Source organism: Hippopotamus amphibius, chromosome 2, assembly GCF_030028045.1.
Source record: "Hippopotamus amphibius kiboko isolate mHipAmp2 chromosome 2, mHipAmp2.hap2, whole genome shotgun sequence".
In the NCBI taxonomy this organism is placed as follows: Eukaryota; Metazoa; Chordata; class Mammalia; order Artiodactyla; family Hippopotamidae; genus Hippopotamus; species Hippopotamus amphibius.
In genome coordinates, this window is record NC_080187.1 from 28,724,943 (window position 1) to 28,745,279 (window position 20,337).

The 20,337-nt window shown below is 42.7% G+C and overlaps 1 protein-coding gene across 2 annotated transcripts in view; it reads left to right on the forward strand.

The window, feature by feature from the left end:
* Nucleotides 1–4,743: 4,743 nt before the first annotated feature.
* ABCA1 (ATP binding cassette subfamily A member 1) overlaps nucleotides 4,744–20,337 on the forward strand; it is a 123,802-nt gene continuing 108,208 nt past the window's right edge. The window contains exon 1 of one of the 2 annotated variants that reach the window (XM_057720426.1): nucleotides 4,744–4,837. The gene's annotated coding sequence lies outside the window, so the exon portion shown is untranslated. Of the gene's footprint in view, nucleotides 4,980–20,337 lie in introns of both variants that reach the window. The other variant, XM_057720425.1, reaches the window with a different exon arrangement.

Below are 20,337 nucleotides of genomic sequence, written 5' to 3' on the forward strand. Positions count from 1 at the left end.
AAGGACAGATTTAAGAGATGTTTAGGAGATTCAGTTGGCCTGACTTGGGTGCTTCATAGAATGAGAAGAGAAAGATGAGGTCAGAGAGGTGAGAAGTTAAGCAAGTATGGCCATAATTTCCCATAGTCATTATGTGGACGAGGATGTCATTAAATGACATTAAAACATTAGATGCAGATGGAGGAGGGAGATTTAAAGGGAAGATACAAAAATTGGTATGGGGTTTAGTTGCAGAATATCCTATTCAGTGTTGTCATGGTAAATGTTAAAGTTGGCTTTCCAGAAAGAGAGAAAGAAAGAGAGAGAAAAGGAAAGAAAAGAAAAAAAGAAAGAAAAAAGAAAGAGGAAGGAAGGAAGGAAGGAAGAAAGAAACAAAGAAAGAAAGAAAAAGAAAGAAAGAAAGAAAGAAAGAAAGAAAGAAAGAAAGAAAGAAAGGAAGGAAGGAAGAAAGAAAGAAAGAGAGAGAGAAAGGAAAAGGAGGAAAGAAAGCCCAGATTGTATCAGATTTCAATGGTGTTAATATTCCCACCATGGGCTGATTTTAAGCTCACCCATTGGAAGTCACCTATTGCAGAGTTGGGAAGAGATATACATACACAGTCAGCAATTCTGAGTTGGAGTGAGCACACCACTGGTTCTGCTGGATGCTCCACCGTGTATGGGGGGGTGCACCATCTGGGAGCCCACCAAGGAGATGAGAGCTGGGGATACAGGGTTTATGTGAAGCCAAGAGAGTGGATCATGTAAAAATGAAAAGAGAAAAACAGTATTAGGAGATATTATACAAGGACAGAGGAGTCAGGAAAAGAGTTGTTAAAGAGGCAGGAGAGTCAGAAAAGAACCAGATTCAGGAAATACAAGAGAAGAACTAGTTTCAGGAAGGAAGGTGTGGTCAGTAGTGTCAAATATCAGAGATCAGGTAGCCCAGGGACTTAAAGGAGGTCATCAGCTTTACCCATTCAGCGGTCTTTCTGCACTTGAGGTATTTTTCTATTTTTCTACATGAAAATATTTTATAATGATAAGAAAGAAAGCCCATATACTGCTTTCTCTCTCTTTTTAAGGAGGTCATTAATGAATCTGGAGAGTGGTGGGGGCCAGAGTTTGCCTGAAATGGGCTGGAGAGTGAATAAAAGAGAGCGATCACAGATGAAATCTTTTCAGCAGTTTGGTTCTTAAAGGCAGGAGACCTTGAAGGGAGGCAGGCTGGATGGCTGGCTTTTAAAAAGAATTATAGCTCATTGATCAAGGAGTAATTCAGGGGAATATATCTGTCTATAATCCAGACTAACTTGTTGATCCCAATGACAAGCAGAACAAACATCTTACTCAAGTCCAGAAGCAGTTAATGGTTTTGAATCTTGCTACTTGTCAATAGGAGTCACATTAATAAAGAAGGGGATTGCATCGGTCCAATTATATTGAATTTATAGGTATTGAAAGCCTATACAATACATGGTTTACTCCACAAATAATGGCAAATCCTTTTTTGTTTGTTTGAACATTTACAGCTTGAGAATTTGTTTTTAACCATGTATTGGAATTAAACTGACTCAAATATGAACTGTAGATTCCACTTCACAGGAGAGGATTACCTGTTTTTTTTTCTTTTAATTTTGAGGCACCTGTCATTCTTCAGGAATTCTCAAAAAGCCCAGCTATTAGGTCTTCTTAATTGTAATAAATTCTGCTTGAGAAGTTATTTTTAGAATACTTTGTTTTATTCTTCACTGACTTCCTGTAATACTCTATTTTTTTTTCAGTTTCCAGGAATCAAACAGTATGGTATGCATACCAACCAAAAACACGTGTGGTGAAAATACTTTATATGTTAATTAACGTGTACATGTACGCTAATGCAGACCATTAGCGTACACGTACACATGTACACTAGCAGATATTTTATATCAAAGCAATATCCAAGCAAAACCTTTTAGGTAATCCCTAATTTGAAAGTCTCAACAGAATGATAATTTGTAGCTTCATGACCTCTAGCAGGGTCTCCAAGGCCACAACTGCCTGAATTCTGTAATTAAAAGATTCCACGGTCATCTCAGAATAGAACTTCAAGACACCCAGGCTACACTGACAGAATGGCTTCTCCGGAGCCACAACAACAAAGAAGGGCCATTCTACTTGTTTGGAAAGGGTCACCTAGGGTGGGGACCTGGAATATTGGTGTTGGCATTAGCAGGAATTGAAGGACTTGGAGGAAAGCTCACTGAAGCATACTCAGGAACAAATTGACCTGTGACATTCAAGGGAGAGAATTCCCACTTTTACACTTTCTCAAAGGACACATTCTCTTAACCTCTAACTTTCGGAATTAAGTATTTTTGTCATATGAACCTGTCATACTTGTAAAGTGTGGGTTTGGTGCCAGCAGACTTAGGTCCTTGTGTCCCCTGGCCAAATCACTTAACCTCTTTGGGTTTTGGGCTCTTTTATTGGTAGACATCAACACGACTAATAAGCCTATTTCAAACATTATAGTGTGTTCATGTATTCATTGCAGAATGAATGTACACTGCAATGTACAGTGTACATTGCAGATTCTTGATACCGTAGATTGTTCTTGATTAAAAGTGATCACATTTGGCTTTGTGCATTTAGAATCAATGGTTGTCCTCTCTTGGGCTTTCATCTCCTTCTTGGCCTCATCTCCTTTCTCCAACAGCCTCTCTTTGTCTCATTTGTATAGGACTTACTGTCACTCATTCCCCAGGAGAACAATCTCAGGGATAACTTTAGTAGGGGTGCTCTTGGGAACTACAGCCTTCGGTTCCAAAAAGAATGCTTTTGGTGGTAGGATTTTAAGCATTGTAATAGGTGGGTGGAGGATGGGGTGGGGCAGGGGATGGAGAGTCAAAGAGACATAATCACTCCCACAAATCACACTTGGAATGGTCACACCCCCTCCAGGAGCTTTCCTGTATATCTAGAGGGTCAGAGAAATTACTTTGAACTCTTTGCTGGACCTGGAGTTTTAAAATTTTAGTATGGGAAAATCTTTATAGGCCATGACTGGCACCAGAAAATGACATTAATAGCTACCAACACCCTCTTTGTTTACAATGCCATTCTTCGCAGGAGCTCAAATGAACAAAATGCACTTTCAGAAAACCCCTGTGAGGCAGGGAGAGCATATATATTCTATTTTATGGGTTAAAGAACTGGAGGCAGAAAGTTGTGGATCATGTGGTTTGGTCAAATTTGACCCCAGAACCCAGTCTCTTGACCAGGGTTGTCCTTTGACCCAGGCAAGAGGGACTCCTTTCGTGGGCCCTGAGCTTCAGAAAGCTTGGCTGTGGCCCACCTCAAACCTCATCCCTTCCTAAGGGTGAAGAGTCCACAGGACCTAGGGGCCAGGCCACCACAGTTACGAGTTGCCAGGACGCCAGAATTCCTTGAGCTAAGTGCACTTCCAGGGCCTGCATGGGCCTCCTCACTGGATCCATCCTGAGTGTTGACAGAACCACTGACATGCGGACCTGGGTTCAAATTGTGGCCTGGACTGTAGTGTGGAGGGGCTGATGCAGCTAGGGGCCTACACACACACCTGGAGGTTCTTCTGGAATATGTTGGAGCTGGGGGTGGAAGAGAAGTTGTCTGGGGGCCAGCTTTCCCACTTTACTACTTTTCTTGACAAAATTCAAGTCAAAGTGTGAAGAGTCTGAATTTGAATCTGCCCTTCCAGGTTGCTCCAAAGGTGTCTTTGTCAAGGTAGGAGACATATTTTACAGTTTGTTGGTTATGACTTATGAGTTAAATATTTAAAGTATGTGGGCCTCCATTTGTACACTTGCTTCTGTTCCTCAAATGTTATGGGCCGTCTTGCTTCTGACTGTCAAAGCCAAAGCCAGAGGAAGAAGTTGGAGAGCTGGAATGGTTATGAAATTTTACAGGACTGCGATTCTCTAGCTGCACTCTGTGAGTCTATAGAAACCTAAATACAAGCCCTATGTATTCATCTATCACTGGGACGCTGACCACTGTGATGCTCGGTTTTTTGTGGCCTTTCTCCTCCCCCCAGTTTGCTAAGAGAAGGAGCGAGACCATTTTCAGGGGTCCTTTTGGGGACCTGGGAGGCCCAGGTGGGAACCGCAAAAGCAGTAAGTCGCCTCTTGAATTCCAAAGTCAGGGTTTATGGCGGAAACAACACCAGCCAATCATCCAGAGGGCTATCCGCCTTCTCCCATGCCCCGGGCATTTGAAAGGAAAAAAAAAAAAAGACTAAATGGTTGGCAACCGGAGGGGTTTCAGCCTCTTGTTCTCTTCCCCTCCCCCCTTACCCCTCCGCCCTCCAAGTCCCTCCGACTGAGTAAATGAGCAAACGAAGCAAAAATTGCTGAAAGCAAGAGTTTAGAGGAAGCGATTTCCACTTGTGCTGCTGGCTGCCCTGAACCTGGATAAGAGAGAGTTTCTGGTGGGCGCAGCCCCAAGTCCGGCGTTTCCCGCTGGTCCTGGGTGGGCCGGCGGGTAAGGGGCGAGGACCGTGCACCGCGGACCGCGGACTGCGGACCCAGGCCAAGGACCTCACCCCCTTCAGGTCCCTCCTCCCGCCCCCAGCCCCACGCGCGGCAAGACGTCGCCCGTTTAAGGGGCGGGGCGAGACTCCACGTGCTTTCTGCTGAGTGACTGAACTACATAAACAGAGGCCGGGAAAGGGGGCGGGGAAGGAGCGAGAGAACAGGCTTTGACCGATAGTAACCCCTGCGCTGAGCGCCGCCGAATCTATAAAAGGAACTAGTCGCGGCAGAAGCCCGGTAATTCCAAGGAAGAGTGAGTGCGGCCGGGCCCAGCGGAGCCGCGCCGACACCTCTCTCCCCGGGCGCAGGTGGGCAGAACAGGGGGCCCCGCGCGACCAGCGCCACCGCAGCCAGTTTTCGCGGCGCTTTGCTCCCTTCCCCTCCTTCTTTCCCTGAAGGGTTTTTCAAGGGGTGGGGGAAAAAGCCGCAAACAAAAAAAGTGGAAAACAGGTAAGAGACTCTCTGGTGACTTGGGCATTAATTGTTTTTGTTTCAGGGCCGAGGGGACTTTGGGAAGCGCTGGGTTTCGGGGGCTTTAGTCCGAACCCCCACATCCCCACCTCCTGCAGCGCCAATGGTGGGGGGCGTAAGCGGGGGCAGGAAGTTCTAGGATGAGCTCTAGCGACCCAAAGACGCGGCGCCGCTGCGCTCAGGGTTCGCCCGGCGTTGGAGCCCGGGAAGCATCTCTGGGCGCGGAGACCCGAGCGCAGTACCTGGGGCGCAGTGGAATCGGGGGCTGCTGGTGGTGCTGGGGGCGTTGCTGCCGGAGTGGGGAGAGTGGCAGGTCTGGCACTGAGCTCTTCCCTTTGTTTGGAAGCGCCTGAGCCGGCTGGAATCCTCTCTGGCTGCGGGTCGGCCGGCGCCCACCGGGACAAATGCCAGCCCTCAGTCTCCACTCAGTTCTTAAGCAGCTAGTCTGAGTTGGGCTCTGGTCTGGGGATCGGTCCCCTGCGCCCCCGGACTGGAGCGGCGCGTTCTTGTTCCCCAAGCACGCGACTGGGAGGTGTCCCAAACCGGGTCCGTAGCGCTAGTGCTCGTTTGAGGCCTCGGGGGCTTTGTGTGACCTGGGGGTCCTTTCTACGGTCTCCGTACGCTCCCCGGAGCTGGTATCCCTGACGCAACTAAGGGGGGTGGGGTGGGGACTGGAGTTTTGTTTCTTTAAGAAACGTTAGACTTAGAGAGAAGGAGGGCCCGCGGAAAGCTGGAGCTGAGGTGCCCATTCCCCTGCCTCCCATCTTCCTGCCCTCTGCTGATCGCCCCCTGGGGCAGCCTCAGGCCGGGCACGGATGGGGGAAGCTGGAGCGAGATGGTGCAGCGGAATGACCGAGAGTAACCCCGGCGGGCGGCGCCGAACTCGCAGCTCGGCGGGCAGGCTGAGCTCGGTGGTGGGGGAGGGACGGCTAGGTTCCGGCTGCCGGTGGCCACGGGGGTATTGATCCACAGCGCCTCCTGGCCGGGTGGCCTGGGAATCGGCTCCTTGGCCGGAGTGAGGCCGGGCTGTTGAAGACGGGTGTCTGCAGACTGGGAGGAAACCTGCGGGATCAGGCGAAAGCGCGTCTGGTTGTGTTTTATTACAATGATTCCCAACTCCCAGAGCGTTGCTAAATGGAAGGTCCTTGAGGCGTGGGCCAGTGCCAGGGTTGTGTGTAGGTGCCCCTTTTTCAGCACTTATCAAAAAGAAGGGAATAAACAAGATAAAAGAAAATCAGAGAAAGAGAAAGGAAAAGGGGGAGAAAGATAAAGAAAGAAAGAAACAAAGAAGCAAAAAGATAAAGAAAGAGAGGAGGCACTGGAAATAATTGGTCCGTGTCTTTTGCAAAAGCGATACCATCAGCTTTTAAAACCAAGACTTTTCAGTAACACAACAGAGTGAGTGAGTGGTATATACGTTCATATAATAGAGGACAAATTTGATATTTAAAAAAATTCCTTGGTGATGAAAATCAGCGAGTCACTTTCTAAGACCCGATCCCCACCTCCCCACAAAGAAAAACTCACAAAATTCTCCAAGTTCAAAAGCAGAGTTTTACTGGTTCTTTTAACAAAAGTTTCGGACCCAAACCTAAGTTTTGATCTTCTTTTCAGACAACATTTAAGTCCCAACTAAAAAAGTACTTAGTTTGTCATTTCCCCTTTTGTTACCGTTTCGGCACGTTTTCCTCAAACCAACCACAAAATTAACGGAGGTTTTCTGTTGTTCCTATCATTCTCTTGAGACATTTCTCCAAAATCAAAGAAAGTGTGAAAACATGGAGAAGGTTCCGGAGTAGAACCTCCTGTGATGGTATAATAATTTTCAAATACAATATTTTCATTGTCAGCTTTTCCCCCAAGTCCTCCTTTTATAGGAGCCTCAGTGCTTTATGCATTAAATTAATTCATGATAGAATTTTGAGAAAACTTTGGATACACAGAGTACATTGGTATTGAGAAAAGGTAGTAGAATCAGAGTGACCAGGCTTCGATGACAGTTCATTTAAGGGGTAAGAATTGCTACTGTCGTCAGAGTAATTCATGAGCCCCCTTGCAGGGACCCACCTTGCAGGGACCCATCTAGTGTTCCAGAATGATGTATCTGATGGTGAAGGGGACACATGTGATGTGTGTCTCTCCTCCAGATGAGCATTTGAAATCTCAACCCTCAATTTACATGTAAATAGAGACCTATAATTGACCCTGGACGCCTTTTGACTTAGAGCATATTATGTAAGACAATGTGAGACAATAGCTTAGGATTGGAAAAGGGTGATCAGGGTTTGGTTGTCTTCACTCTCTGCTCTAGGAAGTCTCAATGCTTACATGATTAAAAATGAACGAAACTCAGCAACACAGCTTTTTATTATCTTCTGTAGTATTTACCTTACACGGAGAGAAGTTGGAATATTTTTCCATTAAAATTTTTTAGGGGATCTTTCTTCCCATAAACCAAGTTGCTTATGCTATATTCAGAGTGATTGTAAATTAATATCTTTGCAGTTTTGATTTTTAGCTCCTAAAATAATTAAATGGACATTGCCTTAGACTCCTTAATTATGAACCTTTTGAAAATCTAGAAAATACCAATAGATGTGTGGTTTTTGCATTTCTAAAATACTCTCAAATCCAAGTACATTTTTATTTACTATCTAAATGTTAAAGAAATGATGAAAGTAAAATATAATGCTCCTTTGTGGTCGATTACCTCAGTATCACATTTTAAAGATCTTGCTGAAAATTTGTTTTAATTTAACTATTCTGGGAGAGGGCATACACTAAAACTGAAGCCTGCTTCATATCTGCATGTGGAAATAATCTTAAGTGCCAGTTATTGCAATATTTATTTAATAGACACTGTTAAATAGCACCAGGTGCCAATTACTATTACAAATGCTTTTCAAATCCTATTCTATTTTAATTTTTACAACAAATCCACTTATTATCCCTAATTTGCAGACTAAGAAACAGGTTAACTAACATGTCCCCGGCCATACACCTTGCAAGTGGCAGAGCTAAGATTTGAACCCAGCCAGTGAGCCCCAGATTTCTTTGACTCCTGCACTAAGCATTGAGGTGGTGCAATTTCAGCTGCTGTGGGCAGAGGACTATGCAAGGATGCTCACTGAGTTCTGGTACATTCATCTGCTCTAGTTCTTATCAGAATCTACAGCCTGTATTATATTTCCCTTGTTGCTATGAGTGAGCCAGCCAAATTCTCTTCAGCTTGTTAGGACATTGGTTGCGTAGGGATTGCAACACCATGGAAAAGGACAGACAATAAAATTTGCTCAACTCTAATTCTTTGCTTGCTTAAAAAGAAAAATTTATTGTTTTTTTGGTCAAATGTTTGTGAGTAAGTCTACAATGATCTCAAAATCTTTTCCTGTGTGATACATAGAAAATGGATAAGCAGAGGATTTGGCTGTAAAAGAATAAAGAACAAAAGAAAAAGGGAAGGGACTTCCCTGGTCACCCCAGTGGCTAAGCCTTCAGGCTCCCAATGCAGGGGGCCCAGGTTCAATCCCTGGTCAAGTAACTAGATCCCACATGCCACAATTAAGAGTTCATATGTTGCAACTGAAGATCCCGCATGTCGCAAGGAAGACCCGGCACAGCCAAATAAATAAATAAATAAATAAATAAAAAGAAAAAGGGAGGAAGACTATTACTTTAGCTGTCAATCTTAACTTTGGTGAATTTTTAAATTTGTTTATTGTATAATATATTTCTACTTGTTTTATCCCTAATTATGTCATGGACCTTCTGAAGTAAATTCTGTTACTTCCACTACTGTTTAGGAATCAAATTTAGCCTTTTGTTAAGGCATCTTTCTCTGAAAGTAAATACAGTGTCAATCAGCTTAATAAAAGTGCAGTTGGATGGGAAACTTTTTCTTTTTAACTTGATGTAGCACTTTAGAAATAAACTCTTAGAAAAGATTTCTTCTTGGTAACATGTTACATTTATTGTTGGTTCACCTTATGTTGGGTGTTGTTTCAAGCATTTTATGTGTAATGATTTAGTTCGTTCTCATGAGAACCACATGAGGTGGGTTTTGTTATTATCTTCATTTTACAGACAGGGAAACTGAGGTATAGACAGGTAAGTAGCCTGATCGTGGAGTTTGTAAGTAAGTAGTGGAGCTGAGGTTGCATCCCAGGCCGTTTGGTTTCCATGAATTTACCAATAGCAGGGTAAGGACTTCATTAAAAAAGCAAAGTTTTGACAAATGAAACGTTAGCAAAAGGCAAAAAGTGAGTCTCATGCTTCATTTGGATATTTCTGACTGAAGATAGTTCCCTGCGTAGGTAACCAGCATAGATGTTGTTAAAGAGGCACATTTTAGAAATATCTGGATTGAACCTGGTGTACCCCCAAAAAAATAAAAAAAAAATAAAAAAAATGAAAAAAAAGAAATATCTGAAGCCAGAGAAAGAAAATCTCATATGTAAAACTGCTTTCAGGTCGAGCCTTTGGTTTTTCTGCATTCTGTTGAGATGATAAGCTGTATTAAAGCAAAGAGCATTTACTCTGAGGAGCATCAGACTTTGTTCCTAAAACAAAAGAAAATTTGAAGTCCTGCCTTTTTTCCATTTTGAAAATTTACTCTAAGACTTGATTTAAATGCCATTCTTCTCATAAGCTCTCCTGAATTCACACCTTCCTGCCAACAGTAAGTTGAAATTAATTATCCCCTTCTCTTTTTACTCCCATAGGATTGCATCACAGCACTGTTCATGTCATGGGTTTAATTGTGTTTTGTTTTGTTGTTGTCGTTGTTGTTGTTCTAGTTAACATTTATTTGTCTTCTTCTTACGCGTCTGCTTCTCCAGGAGGAGGTCTTTGATTTATTCTCCCAGTCCTTAATTCACCCTCCTCGATATGGAAGGGGATTCAATAAATGCTCACTTGAACAAGTCAAAGAGAATGGCAAATAAAGTTGGTTTTCTGTATTCTAAAGATGAATTAAAATGATAGGATAATCACAGGAAAGCATTAGAAATAGAATTATATGAGAAAAAAACTCTAGTTAAGGTTGGGTTTATGATAGATTGAGAAATAGTAGTATGTACTTAGGCCAGCTTACCTTTTGTAGAACAAACAATTGTGACTCCATTCAGTGTCATTTCTCTCTTTGAGGCAGCTGTGGTTTGAGAAAGTACTGTAGTCTGTGACATTTCACATTAAACTACTTTCATTCTCACATTAATTTATTTTTAAAAAATAAGAATGAGATAATTCACTAAGTAATTTAGAATTTAATTACTTAAAAAACAGGATTTAATTATTTAACAAACCAAAATAACCTTTTATGTATAAGATGTTTTCTTTCATTCATTTTGTGTGTGTTTGTGTGTGTGTATGTGTATTTGTTTAGAACTGCAACATTTTCTGTGCCAAATCCAACTTCCAAGAAGCATTTGGAAGTCAAACATTTTATTTGTCTGGTCTTGAAGTCAAGATGTTTTATGATAATTGGTGTTTATTACGGGACACTTCCTAGGAAGAATTTTGTATATATAAAGCCAATTATTGGTTATCATTTATTGGGAGAGGATTTTTGACTACATAGAGAATATGGTGAAAGCTATGGATTCTCTCTAAAGAAAAAAATATACACAGGCATGTACACTCCAAATTTTACATATAATTACATACAATTTGATTTAATTGTATTCTATATGTAATTCCAGAAACCCACTAAGGAGTCATGTGACCTGGGGCAAGTCATGTTACTTTTCTGAGATATAGTTTCTTGGTTGATGAAATGAAAGAGGCTGAGTACATGACTTTTAAAGAGCCATTGAAGCTTTTATATCCTCTAACTTTAGGTCTGTATTTAGGAAAAAGGATGACTCTTTGGTTGAATCTGCCCAGAGAAATGTCCTGAGGGACAGGCTCAGTATTAGCATAACAGATTGTGTGGGTTTTGAGAGGAAGAGTGGAAATACCCAGGGAATGCGTAAGAGCATTTTGGTGTTTTTGTTTTTCTTTTACATAAATTTATTTATTTATTTATTTACTTATTTACTGGCTGTGTTGGGTCTTCGTTGCTACACACCGGCTTTCTCTAGTTTCGGTGAGTGGGGGCTGCTCTTTGTTGTGGTGCGCGGGCTCCTCATTGCAGTGGCTTCTCTTATTGTGGAGCACGGGCTCTAGGTGCTCGGGCTTCAGCAGTTGCGGTGCATGGGCTCAATAGTTGTGGCTTACGAGCTCTAGAATTCAGGCTCAGTAGTTGTGGCGCACAGGCTTAGTTGCTCTGCGGCATGTGGGATCTTTCTGGAGCAGGGATTGAACCTGTGTCCCCTGCATTGGCAGGTGGATTCTTAACCACTGCACCACCTAGGAAGTCCCTGTTTTGTTTTGTTTGGTTTTTTATAACAGCGTTTTGATGAGAGTGATGATGGAAGAAAAGAAGATGGTGGGAGGAGAGGAAGGTAGAAGCAAGAAGGTGTTTGGAATTGCCTATTTTTATCTTCATTAGGTGGATGAAGACTTGAATCATAGAACCAAAAGGGGAGTTTCATCTGAAATGCAAAGGAAGGAGGGGTTGGTTGATCTCAATAAATTTCAGTGGAGCAAACATGATGTGTGGAGACGCAGTGAGGCATTTGTCACATTTCCAACTCGCCATCTGGAGAATCTCTCTGAAAGAAAATGTTCATTTGGACTCTCCATTCTGGATGTCTCCATTTTGAGTATAGGTTTTGCTTCTTATATTGCAATCTTGTTAAGTCAATATATGATAGAAAAAAAAAGGTAACTGACTTTTAAGACTCATTCATCCTCCAAGAAAGGATGAAAATTGGACTAACCTTATAAGAATATTTCTAAATATCTCAGAAGACTCTCACTGGGGGTAGATGGGCAAGACACAAAGTTTTCTAAAGCATTGCTCTGAATTAGTTGTTTCAGAGATCATAGTAGATTAGGACTAGAAGGAAGAAGAAGGGAAAAAGAGCAAGGGTTTTCAGGATCGGGGCAGGCATGGGAGGAGGGAAAGAACTGCTAAGAAGTTGTTTGGGTTTCGTTTCCCTGTTTACACTTGCTTTGCAAAATTTCTGTAGGATGCTGGGTTGGGAAAAATTTTTGCCTAGAGTCAAGCCAAACTTGTTTTCTTGAAGAAGCAAGTCCCTGGGGGATGACAGCTTGAATCTGATTGGATCTAGTATTTAGATGATCCAAGTTTGACATAAAGGCAGCATTGATGGAAGCAGCAGCTTTCCTTGGAAAGGCAGAGAGAATGTGAAAGCCCAGACTGATGGCTTTAATTAATTAATTAATTAATTAATTAATTAAAGCTGCACCAGGTTTTAATTGTGGCATGTGGGGTCTTTTAGTTGCGGTGTGCATGCAGGATCTGCAGTCTTACCCACTGGACCACCAAGGAAGTCCTAAAGAACTGCTAAGAAGTTGTTTGGGTTTCATATCCCTGTTTACATCTAAAGACTGATGGCTTTAGATTGATCTGTAGACTCTTCTCCACTCCCAGATGCGGGACCTTGGGATGGAAGCGGCAGTTTACCTTAGCTGGGGTGAGGTGTGATTTTTGGTACTGGAAGGAGGGAAGAGGAAGACATCATATTAAAAAAAAAAAATGTGTGTGTGTACTTCTCTGTGGCTAAAGTAAAAAAATACCATTAAACTGAAATTCATTTCTTCAGCAAATATTTTTCAAACGCCTCGCAGATACTAGGCACTGAACAAATGTCCAAAGACTTTACGGATCTGCCACCATGATGATCCTTAGCTTGGCATTCGAGGCTCTTCGAAATGAGACTGACCATTTTGACAGCTTTGTCCTGGACTGTAAAAGGCATGCACTGCACCAGGTTTTCTCACCAGCGATGAGCATGTAGTCTGGCTCAGTAACTATCTGTTAACGGACTCTGCCGCTATGGGTTTTCCTCTTTTCTCTGATTCCTACTTTAAGAACCCATTCCTGCTATTTTTTGTCTCCTCATCGTTCTGGAATCTCACATCCATTCTTCGTGGTCGGCTTTTGTTTGCACTGTGGCCTCTACTCTGATCCCTCACTAACGGAAGCTTTGTCCCTCAACCATGGGTAGATGAGCACGGCATGGGCTGGGCCTTCCCCTCCATTACCTCATTTACTCCCCACTGGAACTCGAAGGTAGGCAGCATGTAAACCCCTCAGATTATTTCCACTGAGTCACATTTTTGTAATCATCAATACATATATTGAAAAAAAGTTAACTTTATATTGATTCTCTGAATTGAAAACTGATATCCGTTGTCTCAAATAAAAGGTAATTTTTAAAAATAATTAGGATGAAAGCAAATTATTTTTTAAACAGTCTGTCCATAAAATAAACTTGTTTTCTAAAGGCGCTAAGTGGCTCTGAGACTTGCTCTCACTTTGTTAAAAAAGGGAAAGTAAGCACGTGTTAAAGAGGCTTGTTAAAGAGGTCTTAAGACCAAACAGAAACTTTCTCCTTAACGTAATACGGTTTTTACAAAGGCTAAAGAAGTGCTAAAAAGAACAACATTTTCTCATTGTGTGATTGAGTGTTTTTAATATTCATTTATTTATTTGGCTGCGCTGGATCTTTAGTTGCAGCACTCGGGATCTTCATTGCGGCCAGTGGGATCTTTGGTTGTGGCATGCGAACGCTTAGTTATGGCATGCAGGATCTCGTTCCCTGATGAGGGATCAAACCCGGGCCCCCTGCGTTGGGAGTGTGGAGTCTTAACCGCTGGACCACCAGGGAAGTCCCCATGATTGTTTAATACTGTGCCTGTCCATCCCCTAATAGCCTCTTAAGTGGAATTTAAGTACTGCTCAAATTCATCTTGTGTGACTTTCCTGCACTTGGTGAAATATTGAGGTTGCCCCATTTTTCAGATGGTGCACCTGATACAGAGACTAGTTAAATAATTTGTTTCTGGTTCACATATTTCAATAATGGCAGAGCTGGGGGTTCAAACTTGAGTCTGAAACCCAAGTTCCAGGCAGTTTTCTTAGACTCAGAAGATATTCTACTCCATTCTCATTATAAAGACTTGTTTTCTGTACTGTGGCTCAAAGTGGTAGAATGACTTGCCTAAATTCACTCCCCAGAAGTCAGTAACTGGAACTTAAAATCTTATTTTCTTGCCTCTTTAATTCAGGCTTCTCACTACTGTACCAGAATTTAGGGTAGTATTTACAGCGACCTTTTAGGAGAGAAAAAAGAAATTGGGACTATAAGTCTGTTCTAATGGTCACTGAATCTTTGAATATTGAACTGGCCTCATTTCTTCTGTCTGTTGGTCCAGTTTGAATCTTAATGGGTCTTTCAATTGGATTTTTTTGTTTCTCTCTTTCAAATAAACATTGCTCTTTGGTTGTAAGTTCAAATCAGAAGGAAACCTCCACAGAAATCCTAAAGGTTGAGTCTTTCCCGTTTCCTTTATGCAGAAGTACAAAATACCTGTGCTAATTTTGGCCATTTAGGATTAATTGTGATTAAAGGTAGTTTTTTAGTTTTTTTCTTTTTTCTTTTAACTTTAATGATTGTGTTAATTATAGTAAGGACCTTGAGTTCAAGGTAAAGAAAGCCTTTGGTCAAGTAGTGTTTATACAGTAGTCAGTCCTGTTGCAGGATTTACAAATTTAGTGGAATTAGTGCCATTTTCCAGTTTCCAACTCCAGTCCCATTTCACGTGATCACAGCACGGCATTCTCCTTGGCTGTCTGACACTAGCTTCCAATGGCCTCCATGGAGGGGAGTGGATGTACTCCCTGGAGACTGCAGAAACCAGCAAGGCAGTCTGTCCTCAGGTGGAGCTCCACTGGGGACTCCATGCTCACCTGATATAGACACTTAGCACACAGTCACTTGGGAGATGAGACTGTGTGCATTTTAAAATGCCACTGTCAACCACAGTTGAAAAAAGAAGCTAGCAGGAGTTCCACCCAATAGTTACTTTCATCTTTCCTTGAGCACTTTTTCATCTGGCACGTAAAATGTTTGATCTTAATGACAGTAGCTCTTTCTAGAAGGAATACTCAGAATCATGATAATATTGGAATAATACAGATCGATTTCCTCTGGGAGCATCCTCCCAGAGCTCAAATAATGGAACTCATGTTGCCAGTATTTTTTTTAAAAAGGCTACCATCCTTCATTTTTTGTTTTTCAGAGTCACAAGTATGTGAATTTAAACTTGTGATCTTATTTCTCTTTAATTTAGCAAGGCAGCCAGCCAAGTGGCTTGTTATAGAGAAGGAGTTCAGTTTTGAAGTTGGGGGGGTGGGGCAGGGCTTAAACCCTGTGTCTCTGTGCCTGCCCTGGGGCCCCTACTACATCCTCACCTACCTGGTCAGCTGGTTCTCGATGGGCTTTAGGGACAGTGGCTTCTTGGACACATGACATACAGCTTCACTGTCTCAAGAGCTAGCTGGTAAAAGGAGAGGTTCCAGAGAAGGTTGCTGGGTTTGGTCACATACTCTATGAGCTACAACTGGAAAAGAGCCTGGAGATGAGATAACTTGTTTTGGCAAAAGTAAAAGGAATAAAGTGTTGAGGTGGAAAAATTGTATCCAGGTGTTGATATGTTTCATTGAGTGAGTTCTTGAGCCTGTGGGTTTAGAGTTCAAGGCTCCTGACCAATGCTGACAGTCCCGTATTTGCGGTTGAGCCCCTAGGGGAGGTGTTCTTGTTAGCTGGCATGTTTACAGGGGTTTTAGAGCCTCAGTCCAGCAAACTACAGATTCTTCTTTGCTCACATGAAGTCCAAGAAAATGAATGTCCTTCCCAACAAAGTAGAGCAGCTTTGGGGTAAACCAAATTAAATGCACTCCTGTTTAACCTGTGTTTCTTTGAACGCAGCTGGAAAATTTGTCATGGTTTTGTGCTACTTTCAATGATACTTCTGGTTAGTTACCATGATGAACCTGCTTTAACTGATTTTTCTCATCCCTGGGGTCTGACTTCAGAGGCCTTCACTCCACAAATGCTTACGCGCACCAAGTGGTCCTGGGCTCTGGGCTCAGTGTGGCAGAGGATAGTAAGATGATCGGACACTGTAGCTTGCTGTGCATGGCCTGCAGTTTCGCAGGGACCACATGAGCAGTTGGTACACTGGGGGAGATGGTAGGAAAGCTGAAGAGATGGAGGAATTATAAGGCCCAGACTGCAAATAGGTATTTGAACTGGAGGCTGGGGGAAGTGGGCTGGAGAAGAAAACTGAACCAGGTGCTGAAGATGTGGAGGAAGGCAGCCTGTATGGAACAGAGGAGCTGACTGCACCCAGAGTGGGAGAATAGTATAAGTGGGTGGTAGGGGTCCCCAAATGGTGTATGTGTGTGGGGTAAAACAGCGGCAGAAGTGGCACCAGGATACCAGCATAACCCTTTCACATCTCCCACTGAGCTGGAGACTGCAAAGAGTTCCAGTGTATTCTGCAAAGGCCGCTGGGGGAAATAGTGCTGTCTGTGGACAAAGAAGGGAAAAGAGAGATTCCTTTAATAAGCTGCCCACTTTGTGCTCCGTCCTTGATGAATGCTTTACCCTGTGAAGTCAGCAAAACTAATTATTATAATAGCTGCCCTTTACTGGATACGTCCTCTGTTCCAGGAACTGGCTAAATGTTTTATAAACTATATTTGTTCTATTTTATGGAGAGAATGCAGGGATTCAGAATCCCTAGTGTCCCAGAGCTGGTGAGTAGCAGACCCAGGATTTAAACCCGCTTTCTCTGACTCCAAAACCTACCTTCTGTCTACTGGGCCAGTTAATTCAAGAAAATAAGAGTTCAGGATGTCTGGGGAAGTTTGCTGCATGGCGGCATAGGCCACAGGAAGGGGAAGGCAGTGAAGGGATTTGGGTTTGTCTGTCCCCAAGTCCTTTGAGCACTTTTATAAAAATAAACTTTTTAGTCTGGGAGAAGGTTGAACATCTGAAGATGTTGACCCTCCCGAGATGTAAACCAAACAAAATGGTTTTTGCTGATACAGTCACTAAGCCTTTTATCCTAAAATTCTCTTGGAAAACCTTCCTCCAACAACAGGGAACACTATCCAGTCAAGTTTTTTGCAAATAAAGGATTGCTCATGGAGGCAGTCTTGCTTGTGTTTCTGTATCACTCAGGGTGTGTGTGACTTTGATAGTTCCTTCCCTGCAGGGCCCTCTTCCTTTGGCATTATGATTGTGGTTGAGAAAATTTTTTTTTTCTGTGACATGTAACGTTGACACGTATTTCTAGGGGAAAGGTTCCTTTTTCCTATATGCTACACATCCCCAACCAGGGAAAAAGCAAATAGTTGTATTGTTTGCTGAAGTCTTCCTTTGAAGGTTGCTCTGTGTGTGTTTAGTGGACATCAGCAGGGAAAGAAGGGTTATCTCTAACATTTTGTCAGAATTTCTCCATACTTCTACAACAATGAAACAAGAACTTGGGGACAGGACAGGCTTGCTTTCAGAAACCCTGGCTCTTGTCAGTTTTAGAAATCCTGAGACTGTTTTAGCTGGTAACAGCTGGACTGTTGAGAGTGATGAATAGGGTCTTTGGTTGTCCAGATATCAGCGATATGATAGATTTGCACTTTTTGAATCTCCTTTAAAATAGAATTGCTGACAGCATGAGGCATTATGCTCCTCAAAGGCTCGTTACAGATTTGTTACAGTATTCATGTGTCTCTTCTTACTTTCCAGTTTTGTGTATTCATGTCATAGCCCTCATTTTGAAAATTAGCTGTTAGCAAATACTTTGTCCAGGAAATTGAGTATGTATTCCAGGATGAAAAAAGGATGTGCAGTTGTCTATAAATTTATTGTTACTAATAATCAAGTAAGTATGATATATTTCGTACTTTAAAAAACCCCCTTGAGTTACAGATTGTTAAAATTGATAAAACTCATTGAATTTATATTTTTTAAACAGGTCTTGGGATAGCAGAGCCTCTTCTAGAATGACAGGAATCTTCTAGAATGATAGAATGGCTTCCTTTTATCCTTGACTATTATCTTGGAGGATTTCTTACATCTTTTTTTCTCCTTAAATTTGAGAATTAAAACGTTATGGTTTGGGGACTTACCTGGTGGTCCAGTGGATAAGACTCCACACTCCCAATGCAGGGGGCCCAGGTTCGAGGCAGTCAAATTAACTTCAGGCTTAATAAAGCTGACGGCTCAGCCTGGGAGAAATCACAGGGCGACTCCAAATCCCCCCCTTCCACCACAGCACCCATGTCCTGTCTTCAGTCGCGGGTGCAGTGAGCCTGTTCCAGCCTGGTTTTCTGACTGTCAGTAACCTCACTAGCCTTTTCCCCGAATGTGGCTACTGATCTAGAGACACATACTTGGAGAGACAATTAAAGAACAGACCTTTTCCAAGCAAGCATGCTCTGGTGGGCTTACAGGTTTCATATCCCCCTTCTACGGGACCCTCTACATCTCTCTGGAGATGAAATGCAGCAACACCTGTGACCCTTGCTTTTGCATCAGCATCTCATGAAGAGGCCATTAGCTGAACTGTAGCACCAACACATTTACTACAATTCAAGTGTGTTATAGTTAAATCTTGCCTTAAATCCATCTCCTGCTTTTGTTACTGGCAGGTTATTTATTGAGATAAGACATCTCGAAACAGTTTCATCAGAAGAGATGCTGATAGCTGTTATCACAGATTTCAACTTTTATCTCACTTCTGGTGACTATGGGGAAATTTGTCTAACAAAGAAGAACACACACACGTGTTTATCTATTTGTTTAAAATTTAGACAGATAGCTGTCTTTGTGACAGCTATTTCTGTTTTTGAAAGATGAAAATTAGTTGCTGACTGCATATTCTGGGTATACGAACTATTTGGGTAAAACCGATAGGAAAAATGTGTTCAGAAGAACAAACAGAATTGTAGAAGGAATATAGTAGTGGGAAAGTGGGAACAGTTGTTGGCAAAATTATTTCTTGAGAAACCTGGGCGCCAGCTCTGACTCTAGGGGGTGAGTCTGGGCAGGACATTTGCTTTTAGGGGGCCTCGACTTCTCTATAAGATTGAATGGGGGGGGGAGTCAAGGAAGGGAGGGAAGATGGGGATATGTGTATAAAAACGGATGATTGAACCTGGTGTACCCCCCCAAAAAATAAATAAATAAATTAAAAAAAAAAAAAAAAAAAAAAAAAGATTGAAGTGTGGTGGGAGTGGGTCTCCGAAGCTGCAATGAACTCTTTCTATCAGCTGGGGGATGGCCTTGTGCAAGGTTGTCCTCTTCTGCCTCGAGGGGCCCGACTTCCCTGCTCCAGGGAGAAATGGCAGTTGCGTGGTTCCCACTGGAGACTGTTCTCTCCAGGAGCGAGCGGGCTAGGGGCTTCACTGCCACCCTTGGATGGAAGCTCAGCCTCACGTGCTTGCAGTGTTCTTGCAGGAAGGAAAGAGACCAGCGAACCCTTTGTTACTGCACAAAGAATTTCGTGTAACAGTGCAAACACGTGCAGTTTTTTTCCTTACAACATTTCCGTGGACAGATTTAATGCCTCAGAAGGGTAGAAGGCCGTCACGGGATGTAGTTCCTGTTTTCCTTTTGACTTTGCTAAGTGGGAAAAAAAGGCCTCCCTTGCCTTTTTAGCATGTCTGCCTCTTCTTCTCTCCTCCTTTCTTCTTTATATTTCTCATCTCTCTTTGAAACTTACATGTGAAGTTCAAAAGGCCAAATGTTTTGGCGAGGAAGGGGGTTGGGGGAGCAGTGCGGAAGGTGCTGGCGGGGGTCCTCATTTCCCCTGGCACCAAGCTTCCTGTGAACCTGTATTTTTCCTTCGGCCAGCATCCCTGAGCCTATCTGGCATTTCAGGTTTTAGCTGAGGGAAAAGGTAAAAGAATTTACATTCGCAGCTGTCACTTGGTGACACTTTTACCAGTAGCAAATAGCCCTCTCTCATTTCACTGTCTTAAGGAAAGGCATTACCCACCGCTTGTTACCTTCTGCCTCCTCACTCGGCTTTATTTTTCTTCATCACTCCTGTCACCCACTGCCTTAACAGCACACGGTTATTAGTCTGTTTCCTACCTCCTTGCTAGAATAGAAGGTCCATGAGAGCAGGAACTTTGCCACTTTTGTTCATTGCTGAGTCTCCAGTGTCTGGAACAGCACCTTCACATAACAGGCATTCAGTAAATATTTGCTAATGGCAGCCTTGCAGAGTTAAGGCTGCAGTTGTTTGTGGAGCGAACAGGGGAGTGAAGATTTTATTTGGTGTTTACCTTCCTAGGGAATCACACAATAGTTACGCTTTATACTATGCCGTTCTTAGGTCTTCCAAAGCATGATTTGACTTGTGGAGTATGTTACTTATCATCATAGAACACTAGTTTTTTGGGGGAGGGCGA